This window comes from Dendropsophus ebraccatus, chromosome 5 (assembly GCF_027789765.1).
Source record: "Dendropsophus ebraccatus isolate aDenEbr1 chromosome 5, aDenEbr1.pat, whole genome shotgun sequence".
Lineage (NCBI taxonomy): Eukaryota > Metazoa > Chordata > Amphibia > Anura > Hylidae > Dendropsophus > Dendropsophus ebraccatus.
Genome location: NC_091458.1, coordinates 844,936 through 857,397, shown reverse-complemented (window position 1 = coordinate 857,397; position 12,462 = coordinate 844,936). Strand labels below are relative to the sequence as shown.

General features: G+C 46.3%; 1 long non-coding RNA gene across 1 annotated transcript; it reads left to right on the top strand.

The window, feature by feature from the left end:
* Window positions 1-3,373: 3,373 nt before the first annotated feature.
* Window positions 3,374-11,054, top strand: LOC138792175 (uncharacterized). Its single transcript, XR_011363106.1, has 2 exons — window positions 3,374-7,234; window positions 8,455-11,054. It is a non-coding gene; the product is annotated as an uncharacterized lncRNA (long non-coding RNA).
* The last annotated feature ends 1,408 nt before the right edge of the window (window positions 11,055-12,462 follow it).

The window sequence follows — 12,462 nt, the reverse complement described above, 5'->3', positions numbered from 1 at the left end:
CTCCTGTGTCTCCTCCTCCTCCTCATAGAGTGTAAGCTCCTGTGTCTCCTCCTCCTCCTCATAGAGTGTAAGCTCCTGTGTCTCCTCCTCCTCCTCCTCATAGAGTGTAAGCTCCTGTGTCTCCTCCTCCTCCTCATAGACTGTAAGCTCCTGTGTCTCCTCCTCCTCCTCCTCATAGAGTGTAAGCTCCTGTGTCTCCTCCTCCTCCTCATAGAGTGTAAGCTCCTGTGTCTCCTCCTCCTCCTCCTCATAGAGTGTAAGCTCCTGTGTCTCCTCCTCCTCCTCCTCATAGAGTGTAAGCTCCTGTGTCTCCTCCTCCTCCTCCCCCTCATAGAGTGTAAGCTCCTGTGTCTCCTCCTCCTCCTCCTCATAGAGTGTAAGCTCCTGTGTCTCCTCCTCCTCCTCCTCATAGAGTGTAAGCTCCTGTGTCTTCTCCTCCTCCTCATAGAGTGTAAGCTCCTGTGTCTCCTCCTCCTCCTCATAGAGTATAAGCTCCTGTGTCTCCTCCTCCTCATAGAGTGTAAGCTCCTGTGTCTCCTCCTCCTCCTCATAGAGTGTAAGCTCCTGTGTCTCCTCCTCCTCCTCATAGAGTGTAAGGTCCTGTGTCTCCTCCTCCTCCCCCTCATAGAGTGTAAGCTCCTGTGTCTCCTCCTCCTCCTCATAGAGTGTAAGCTCCTGTGTCTCCTCCTCCTCCTTATAGAGTGTAAGCTCCTGTGTCTCCTCCCCCTCATAGAGTGTAAGCTCCTGTGTCTCCTCCCCCTCATAGAGTGTAAGCTCCTGTGTCTCCTCCCCCTCATAGAGTGTAAGCTCCTGTGTCTCCTCCCCCTCATAGAGTGTAAGCTCCTGTGTCTCCTCCTCCCCCTCATAGAGTGTAAGCTCCTGTGTCTCCTCCTCCTCATAGAGTGTAAGCTCCTGTGTCTCCTCCTCCTCCTTATAGAGTGTAAGCTCCTGTGTCTCCTCCTCCTCATAGAGTGTAAGCTCCTGTGTCTCCTCCTCCTCATAGAGTGTAAGCTCCTGTGTCTCCTCCTCCCCCTCATATAGTATAAGCTCCTGTGTCTCCTCCTCCTCCTCATAGAGTGTAAGCTCCTGTGTCTCCTCCTCCTCATAGAGTGTAAGCTCCTGTGTCTCCTCCTCCTCCTCATAGAGTGTAAGCTCCTGTGTCTCCTCCTCCTCATAGAGTGTAAGCTCCTGTGTCTCCTCCTCCTCCTCCTCCTCATAGAGTGTAAGCTCCTGTGTCTCCTCCTCCTCCTCATAGAGTGTAAGCTCCTGTGTCTCCTCCTCCCCCTCATAGAGTGTAAGCTCCTGTGTCTCCTCTTCCTCCTCCTCCTCCTCATAGAGTGTAAGCTTCTGTGTCTCCTCCTCCTCCTCCCCCTCATAGAGTGTAAGCTCCTGTGTCTCCTCCTCCTCCTCATAGAGTGTAAGCTCCTGTGTCTCCTCCTCCTCATAGAGTGTAAGCTCCTGTGTCTCCTCCTCCTCCTCATAGAGTGTAAGCTCCTGTGTCTCCTCCTCCTCCTCCTCATAGAGTGTAAGCTCCTGTGTTTCCTCCTCCTCCTCATAGAGTGTAAGCTCCTGTGTCTCCTCCTCCTCCTCATAGAGTGTAAGCTCCTGTGTCTCCTCCTCCTCATAGAGTGTAAGCTCCTGTGTCTCCTCCTCCTCCTCCTCATAGAGTGTAAGCTCCTGTGTCTCCTCCTCCTCCTCATAGAGTGTAAGCTCCTGTGTCTCCTCCTCCTCCTCCTCATAGAGTGTAAGCTCCTGTGTCTCCTCCTCCTCTTCCCCCTCATAGAGTGTAAGCTCCTGTGTCTCCTCCTCCTCCTCATAGAGTGTAAGCTCCTGTGTCTCCTCCTCCTCATAGAGTGTAAGCTCCTGTGTCTCCTCCTCCTCCTCTTCCTCATAGAGTGTAAGCTCCTGTGTCTCCTCCTCCTCCTCATAGAGTGTAAGCTCCTTTGTCTCCTCCTCCTCCTCATAGTGTGTAAGCTCCTGGGTCTCCTCCTCCTCCTCCTCATAGAGTATAAGCTCCTGTGTCTCCTCCTCCTCCTCATAGAGTGTAAGCTCCTGTGTCTCCTCCTCCTCCTCCTCATAGAGTGTAAGCTCCTGTGTCTCCTCCTCCTCATAGAGTGTAAGCTCCTGTGTCTCCTCCTCCTCCTCATAGAGTGTAAGCTCCTGTGTCTCCTCCTCCTCCCCCCCCCTCATAGAGTGTAAGCTCCTGTGTCTCCTCCTCCTCCTCATAGAGTGTAAGCTCCTGTGTCTCCTCCTCCTCCTCATAGAGTGTAAGCTCCTGTGTCTCCTCCTCCTCCTCCTCCTCATAGAGTGTAAGCTCCTGTGTCTCCTCCTCCTCATAGAGTGTAAGCTCCTGTGTCTCCTCCTCCTCCTCATAGAGTGTAAGCTCCTGTGTCTCCTCCTCCTCCTCCTCCTCATAGAGTGTAAGCTCCTGTGTCTCCTCCTCCTCCTCATAGAGTGTAAGCTCCTGTGTCTCCTCCTCCTCCTCATAGAGTGTAAGCTCCTGTGTCTCCTCCTCCTCCCCCTCATAGAGTGTAAGCTCCTGTGTCTCCTCCTCCTCCTCATAGAGTGTAAGCTCCTGTGTCTCCTCCTCCTCCTCTTCCTCATAGAGTGTAAGCTCCTGTGTCTCCTCCTCCTCCTCATAGAGTGTAAGCTCCTTTGTCTCCTCCTCCTCCTCATAGTGTGTAAGCTCCTGGGTCTCCTCCTCCTCCTCCTCATAGAGTATAAGCTCCTGTGTCTCCTCCTCCTCCTCATAGAGTGTAAGCTCCTGTGTCTCCTCCTCCTCCTCCTCATAGAGTGTAAGCTCCTGTGTCTCCTCCTCCTCATAGAGTGTAAGCTCCTGTGTCTCCTCCTCCTCCTCATAGAGTGTAAGCTCCTGTGTCTCCTCCTCCTCCCCCCCCTCATAGAGTGTAAGCTCCTGTGTCTCCTCCTCCTCCTCATAGAGTGTAAGCTCCTGTGTCTCCTCCTCCTCATAGAGTGTAAGCTCCTGTGTCTCCTCCTCCTCCTCATAGAGTGTAAGCTCCTGTGTCTCCTCCTCCTCCTCATAGAGTGTAAGCTCCTGTGTCTCCTCCTCCTCATAGAGTGTAAGCTCCTGTGTCTCCTCCTCCTCCTCATAGAGTGTAAGCTCCTGTGTCTCCTCCTCCTCCTCCTCCTCATAGAGTGTAAGCTCCTGTGTCTCCTCCTCCTCCTCATAGAGTGTAAGCTCCTGTGTCTCCTCCTCCTCCTCATAGAGTGTAAGCTCCTGTGTCTCCTCCTCCTCCCCCTCATAGAGTGTAAGCTCCTGTGTCTCCTCCTCCTCCTCATAGAGTGTAAGCTCCTGTGTCTCCTCCTCCTCCTCATAAAGTGTAAGCTCCTGTGTCTCCTCCTCCTCCTGATAAGGCCAGCGATACGATTTTACCTACCTGCACCGTACCTGTATGACTACATATATATACGCCTCTTGCTCAGAAGCTCCAGCACATTAGAGAGTCCCTGATAGGGTTAACTTATAGTTGGACCATTTCTTACCTTGGAAAACTTCTGATATGACACTAGAAAGAATGTTTTGTCTCAAGAACTATTTCCCTCAGAGACATGTTTATCAGCGGTCAAGGCCGTTCTCAGAGGAAAGCTGCCTGTCTGTTACAGTGGGAATAATGTGAAAGTATCATTGCACAGAATGTATTGTTCTAACCTTTTTGAATAATAATAATGAATACTAATATAGATGCCATTGCGCATGACTGAATATCTAAATCACTAGCACCGCCTCATCTATGTCTTATTAGCATTTGTTACCACCCTATATTTTATCTGTCTATAAAATGTGATGACCATAATAAAACTTGGGCCATTTTCTCCAGGCTTATAATCATGATACATTGTCTTATCTGTGTCAGTGACGTATAAGTAACGAGCTGGTAATACTGCAGGATTCCAACTCTAGATATAATTATAAAACCATCCTGTACCTGGGTTTTTGGCTTCTCTCCATAGAGAGAGGTCAACATATAAATTTAACCTTAACATTTGGCGCCCGAACAGGGACTCAGCCTCTTGCAAACTAGAACGCAGACAGACGGGATGTGGTGATTTATCCGTCATCGGACGCGCAGATATAACTGGCCAGGTAAGAAAGACTTTCCTTTCTTACGTACTATCTGTGCCTCAGGGGAACGGATCTAATGAGATTCCCGTCACCTGCGTTCTCTATATATGTTTGTAAAGCTGAGTCTTGTTAGACAAAGAACTCTGTAACCCAGGATAGGACAAGGTTAAAGTGCTGCATTGCCGTCGCAAACTGTTGTGTGATTGAGATAAGCTGTTGCTGTATTTATGCTGAATTAAGGAAAGGGATTGCCGAACATGATCACTTCTGCGTCCTTACGGGGAGGCTGTGATTAATTCTTAACCCTTGTAATACAGCATGGCATCGAGAACAGCTGCGAGGTCACAGACAGTAGGCATATAACTTTTGGAGTGAACGGGTTCCTGATAAGTGATATCTGTCTCGAGCAGCGGGAACAATACTTGTATTGATCCCATTATTTGTGCTTGTACTGTGGTAGAGAGCAGGTCAGAAGATCTGTGACTTACCCCCTTGCCCCCTAGGAGGAATTAGCAACGAGGGACAGTAGGTTGCTGTAGTGCGTCGCCATAGTGTGTCACTGTGACGGCTGGGCCTATAGCAAGGTTGCTGTAGTGCGTCGCCATAGTGTGTCACTGTGACGGCTGGGCCTATAGCGGCTGTGCTTGTTAAAACCTAAGGTTTAGGTTTCGTTCCCCAATACGCTACCTAGGGATTAGCTGAGCAAGGATGAGACAGTTATTCTCTAAAAAAAAAAAGGGATCACCAGTCTCCACAAGAAGTTTATGTGAAGCTGATGTGAAGCTAAGGAAGATAGCGATGGGCATGTAAAGATGCAGTGCAAGATCTAGAACAGATCTTTAGGAGGTTTGATATGAAGGCAGATGCATGCCTTAGCCCCACCACCCTCTGGCTCTCTGACCAACACCTGGGAAACCCCTTACACTCCTGTGCACACTTATTTTTGCCTTGTGGGTAGGTAACCAGACCTACATGTAACATGCAGGGCAAATGGGTCCTTGGAATTTCCAGGAATCTTAGGGGTTAATCGAAGTACTATCCCTAAGGGGGAATCAAGGATTAGAGTTCTAAGAGGGGAGGGTGTGGAGTAGATAGATGAGAGCCAGAGGGTCAGATAGAAGGAAAACATTTAGGATAATGGGTGGGAAGCACAGGTCCAGCTGGGTGGACATGTCATGTGCCGGTGACCAACAATATCTAGATAAGACAGAATATTGTAGTGTGTGTGGCCGACCCAAGCCACATCATTATGTTACACCCTTGTACCCAGTATATATCTGTATATAAACCCCAGATCCTGCAAAAAGCCAACCTACGTCCAATGGTGGCGTATAGACCCTTTGTTCTGCAGGAATCTTCCCCTTGGTCGGCTGTTGAAGTAGTTACTTTGATTTAAAGTGCCCCTGACCTGATAGTAAGACCAATGCCTTTGTGGAGGTGGGCAGCCTAACCTCAAATAGTGTATATTGCCATGTAAGTGTCTAAGTACAAAGCCACGTACTCAGACAAGGAGAACAGTCCAGCTCATTGCTAGATACAGTACTGAGAGAGCTGAAGAGGTTAATTAATGCTGCGTAGTGAAGCAGCATACAAAGTACATAATGTGTGTTATTTGTTATGTTTTGTACAAGGCCATCAACCAGCTCTGAGGGCTGCAGATCACATGCAAGCAGCATTAGGGAAAAGAATCAGAGCTGTTAGTGTAATGTAATGTACGCTCCTACATTATACTGTATTTCAGCCAGTCTTACTAAGCTGGTGTTCCCCTTTAGAAGTATGTTACGTGTTAAAAAATGTTGATCATTTTCTGTTGTCCCGACCGTGGAACATTTGCTTATTTGTGTACACCACTTTTCTGTAATCAGCCCTCAAAGATGGCGACTGAAAGCCAACCACTCCCACATATCATCCACGTCTCCATTATAATTGTGACGTCTCAAAACCACGCCCTAAGCCAACACCCCTATATCCGGTTATCTAGTCCGGTGGCCATTTTAACTCCTGGCATTTCTGTCCTCCGCCCATATTGCTTAGTGTCACTGAGGGGGCGGGCACAGGACTCTCCGATAGAGTCTAACAACTGTTTTGCACATTTATCAATGAATGTTATTACCTGATGGTGAAGAAAGTTAGACAAAGGTTTGTTGGAGGGAAAAGCAATGAGACTGTTTGAAGGTTCTGACAAAAAGAATTATTCTATATATCGTATGTTTTACATTTCATCTTTAAGGTGTGTTTTATTTAATTTTTTTTTCAAAAGAAGGTTAATATGGGACGAGTGTACAATGTTTAATTATTTTTATTTGTTATTTTTAGGGGTAACAGTTTTGTGATGATTATAGCAAACTGGCTCATGACTATATTTATATATTGTCTTATCACTAGTAAAGCCACACCCATATCCATGGCTCCAGTCTGCACTCCTTATGCCCCCCCAATGTATATATATATATATATATATATATATATATATATATCTTGTGCTAAGTGCATTGAATCCAGCATATCTGTTGACTCTTGATGTGGATTCAAATGGGGGAGGGGATAGAGGTAAATGAAAATGGGAGCTGCCCATTCCGATGGAGTAGCCAATTTTAATGTTTTAAAAAAAAATTTTTTAAAACCCCGTACAAACTTTATATTTTTGAATAAGGATGTTTTTGTTACTTATTGTGTTTGTTATTTTAAATTGTAAAAGATGAAAATGTAATTGAAAGCCCAAATATTAATGAAAGTTTAAAAGTTTTCATTGTAGATTATACCAGACTTTTCAAAGATGGATGACACAAGACGCAAGGATATATGGTGACCACCATGCAGCGTGACGTTCCACTGCAGAAACCGCTCCTGCCATAAGCTGGAGGTGAGGACAATCACTGAGACATGTAAGATGGTTGGAGGTAACTGTGCAGATGTCTATATGAAGCCCACCATTATGGGGTAATTGGCAAGTGAGAGATTTGTTTGGTCCCTGGGCTTACCAAAAACACTTGTAGGAAAAAGGAAAAAAAAAAAAAACTGTTCAAAGAAGAAGAAAAGCTGCCATAAGAGCGGCTGACGCAACGTTCACGCAGACAAACCCTGATGCCAAAAAGGGTGATGGATGATGGATGAAGCTGGTGATGCGGTGGTTTCTGTGCTCTTCCCAAGGTAACAGCGTACAAAGCGTACAAGGGAATGGGGGAGATGTTTCCAGTCTCTTCCTGAGGTAACCGTACATAGTGTACAGGGGGATGGGGAGATGTTTCCAGTCTCTTCCTGAGGTAACAGTGTACAAAGCGTACAAGGGAATGGGGAGATGCTTCCAGTCTCTTCCTGAGGTAACCGTACATAGTATACAGGGGGATGGGGAGATGTTTCCTGTCTCTTCCTGAGGTAACCGTACATAGTGTACAGGGGGATGGGGAGATGTTTCCGGTCTCTTCCTGAGGTAACCGTACATAGTATACAGGTGGAGGGGGAGATGTTTCCGGTCTCTTCCCAAGGTAACAGCGTACAAAGCGTACAAGGGAATGGGGGAGATGTTTCCAGTCTCTTCCTGAGGTAACCGTACATAGTGTACAGGGGGATGGGGAGATGTTTCCAGTCTCTTCCTGAGGTAACAGTGTACAAAGCGTACAAGGGAATGGGGAGATGCTTCCAGTCTCTTCCTGAGGTAACCGTACATAGTGTACAGGTGGAGGGGGAGATGTTTCCGGTCTCTTCCTGAGGTAACCGTACATAGTATACAGGTGGATGGGGAGATGTTTCCCGTCTCTTCCTGAGGTAACCGTACATAGTATACAGGGGGATGGGGAGATGTTTCCTGTCTCTTCCTGAGGTAACCGTACATAGTATACAGGGGGATGGGGAGATGTTTCCGGTCTCTTCCTGAGGTAACCGTACATAGTATACAGGTGGATGGGGAGATGTTTCCCGTCTCTTCCTGAGGTAACCGTACATAGTATACAGGGGGATGGGGAGATGTTTCCTGTCTCTTCCTGAGGTAACCGTACATAGTGTACAGGGGGATGGGGAGATGTTTCCGGTCTCTTCCTGAGGTAACCGTACATAGTATACAGGTGGAGGGGGAGATGTTTCCGGTCTCTTCCTGAGGTAACCGTACATAGTGTACAGGGGAATGGGGAGATGTTTCCGGTCTCTTCCTGAGGTAACCGTACATAGTATACAGGTGGATGGGGAGATGTTTCCGGTCTCTTCCTGAGGTAACCGTACATAGTATACAGGTGGATGGGGAGATGTTTCCGGTCTCCTCCTGAGGTAACCGTACATAGTGTACAGGGGAATGGGGAGATGTTTCCGGTCTCTTCCTGAGGTAACCGTACATAGTGTACAGGTGGATGGGGAGATGTTTCCGGTCTCCTCCTGAGGTAACTGTACAAAGCGTACAAGGGAACGGGGAGATGTTTCCGGTCTCTTCCTGAGGTAACCGTACATAGTGTACAGGTGGAGGAGGAGATGTGGATCTGTTTGTTTTTAAGTCTTTTCCAGAGACAATCAGCAACAAGCTGTGAGACCAGCGGATGGAGAAGAGGTACTGGGTAAAGATGGCGTCAGACAGTAAGTAAGTAACTGTGTTTGCCGCCTGCCTTGTATCCCACTGTAAGTTATCTGACAAAACCAGCAGAAGGAAGCCATGTGTAATGTGGTGTAGTATCCTCACATTGGGCGGCCCAGGGGACAACAAATATAGCAGAGAGGGTTGTGTACGGCTGTATTATCTACACCTGCCATAACCTACTGTAAGTAACACCGTAAAGTGCCTGTCTGCATAGTCTGTCATCTTCCTGCCTGTTTCAGGGAATGTAAGTGGACGTCATCTACCTGCCACAGGTGGCCTATATAGGTATGTCCTTGTCTGTATTGGTGTCTTCTTTACAGGTCAGCCAAAACTATGGGAGACGACAAAGCCAATGTCTGAGGTGATACGAGTGGCCTTAAAAGAAGCGATATAACTGAGGCCAAGAATCCAAGTGTCTGTAAAGAGGCCTGTCAGTCAAAAGATAGGTTTAAGGATAAAGGATCCATACCAATGCTACTATTACAAAAAGGATCATATGATATATTATTCTCATAAAAAGGCTTTGAAATCTTAGGTGATGTATTGTTTACACTTTGCTGTTATTTCTATGGTGGTTATCTTATGTGTAATATATGATGATCTCAGTCAGACAAGAGACAATTCAGTAGGATCCAAATATTATATCGGTAATAAGCGCCCAGTCACTTCATATTATTGGTGTATGTATTATACTATATGATTATGTACAGGAAGAGATGTGACCATGTGACCAGTCATTAGACCTGTGTGATCTAATCATAAAGATGTTTTCTAGGTACAAAATGAAGTAAAAAGACTAAAAAGAAGTGGAAATTTTGAGAATCTCTTACTGATGAGTGTGAATTCACTATCTGGTTATTCTAAGTGAATCTAGTGGTTACATAGTAGGTCACATTGTGGAGATTTTATTGCATTTACCTGTTATGCTGTTTTTGGTTTATGTATCAATCAACTTTTATTTTTGCTTTTGCCATGAGATAAGATTTGCTCACATCTAAACTTTTTATTTTCAGAAACTTTTTAAAGTTAGTTTTTGTGACTTTCCAATACCCATATGATACCAAAGTGGTAGAGTCCTTGTGATAGAGTCACGTCTGTTATATACAGTGAAGAACTTATTGTCTGATCACTCAGTGTCACAGGGAGACGTAGGAGTGACAGGAGACTAGTTAGGTTCGGGACGGAGGATTGTCTTACCTTTAAAGCAGTCCTACGGTAAAGGGACCTAGAGAAGGGGGCTACATCTGTAGTCAAGATTAGGAACAAGATTAGGGACAGGAGTGATGAGACAGTAAGGTTTGGTTATTTTGATAAAATCCGGAGAGGTATTTGTCATATATATATGATTGTTTGGGTATTGATAATAAGCTTTTATTTGTTTTGTTGTAACTAAGCTGTATATTGATGTATACTGTACAGACTCACCCATTGTTTAGTATTTTCTTTCGGTTATTGCAGATCTTCCTACCTCATCTGCTGTAAGTTTGTTCCGCCATCTTTAACTTTCAATAAAACGTATGGTACTATTTTTGTCTATCCTATGGTGATGCCCATAAACTAATGGGAGTCCTTCAGGGTCTCTTCCAAGTGGTCTTATGCATAATACTGATCTGTTTTTCAGTAAAAGTGTTCATGTGTATTTTCTCTCGTATAAAACCTCGACAAACAGGAAGAAGCTTCACCCTCATATAAGAGACTAACGTTACTATGCTTTCTTTTTCTTATCGGTTCTCTTGAATCTGTGCCGCCTGGACATTTCTGGAGGTTGGATGCTGTTCTAGTACTTGGAGGATGTTTTCACCTGTGGTCCCTTGATCAACCTGCGACTGAGGGTAGAGTCCTTAAAACCTCCGGCTACGACCCAACCACCAGTGATGAACCATATCCATGCTCCACGGATGTCAAATGGGGGAATGATAAGGCCAGCGATACGATTTTACCTACCTGCACCGTACCTGTATGACTACATATATATACGCCTCTTGCTCAGAAGCTCCAGCATATTAGAGAGTCCCTGATAGGGTTAACTTATAGTTGGACCATTTCTTACCTTGGAAAACTTCTGATATGGACACTAGAAAGAATGTTTTGTCTCAAGAACTATTTCCCTCAGAGACATGTTTATCAGCGGTCAAGGCCGTTCTCAGAGGAAAGTTGCCTGTCTGTTACAGTGGGAATAATGTGAAAGTATCATTGCAGAGAATGTATTGTTCTAACCTTTTTGACCTTTTTGAATAATAATAATGAATACTAATATAGATGCCATTGCGCATGACTGAATATCTAAATCACTAGCACCGCCTCATCTATGCCTTATTAGCATTTGTTACCACCCTATATTTTATCTGTCTATAAAATGTGATGACCATAATAAAACTTGGGCCATTTTCTCCAGGCTTATAATCATGATACATTGTCTTATCTGTGTCCATGACGTATAAGTAACGAGTGGTAATACTGCAGGATTCCAACTCTAGATATAATTATAAAACCATCCTGTACCTGGGTTTTTGGCTTCTCTCCATAGAGAGAGGTCAACATATAAATTTAACCTTAACACTCCTCATAGAGTGTAAGCTCCTGTGTCTCCTCCTCCTCCTCCTCATAGAGTGTAAGCTCCTGTGTCTCCTCCTCCTCCTCCTCCTCCTCCTCATAGAGTGTAAGCTCCTGTGTCTCCTCCTCCTCCTCCTCCTCCTCCTCCTCATAGAGTGTAAGCTCCTGTGTCTCCTCCTCCTCCTCCTCATAGAGTGTAAGCTCCTGTGTCTCCTCCTCCTCCTCCTCATAGAGTGTAAGCTCCTGTGTCTCCTCCTCCTCCTCCTCCTCATAGAGTGTAAGCTCCTGTGTCTCCTCCTCCTCCTCCCCCTCATAGAGTGTAAGCTCCTGTGTCTCCTCCTCCTCCTCCTCCTCATAGAGTGTAAGCTCCTGTGTCTCCTCCTCCTCCTCTTCCTCATAGAGTGTAAGCTCCTGTGTCTCCTCCTCCTCCTCATAGAGTGTAAGCTCCTGTGTCTCCTCCTCCTCCTCATAGAGTGTAAGCTCCTGTGTCTCCTCCTCCTCCTCCTCATAGAGTGTAAGCTCCTGTGTCTCCTCCTCCTCCTCATAGAGTGTAAGCTCCTGTGTCTTCTCCTCCTCCTCATAGAGTGTAAGCTCCTGTGTCTCCTCCTCCTCCTCCCCCTCATAGAGTGTAAGCTCCTGTGTTTCCTCCTCCTCCTCATAGAGTATAAGCTCCTGTGTCTCCTCCTCCTCCTCCCCCTCATAGAGTGTAAGCTCCTGTGTCTCCTCCTCCTCCTCATAGAGTGTAAGCTCCTGTGTCTCCTCCTCCTCCTCATAGAGTGTAAGCTCCTGTGTCTCCTCCTCCTCCTCATAGAGTGTAAGCTCCTGTGTCTCCTCCTCCTCCCCCTCATAGAGTGTAAGCTCCTGTGTCTCCTCCTCCTCCTCATAGAGTGTAAGCTCCTGTGTCTCCTCCTCCTCCTTAAAGAGTGTAAGCTCCTGTGTCTCCTCCTCCCCCTCATAGAGTGTAAGCTCCTGTGTCTCCTCCTCCTCATAGAGTGTAATCTCCTGTGTCTCCTCCTCCCCCTCATATAGTATAAGCTCCTGTGTCTCCTCCTCCTCCTCATAGAGTGTAAGCTCCTGTGTCTCCTCCTCCTCATAGAGTGTAAGCTCCTGTGTCTCCTCCTCCTCCTCCTCATAGAGTGTAAGCTCCTGTGTCTCCTCCTCCTCCTCATAGAGTGTAAGCTCCTGTGTCTCCTCCTCCTCATAGAGTGTAAGCTCCTGTGTCTCCTCCTCCTCCTCCTCATAGAGTGTAAGCTCCTGTGTCTCC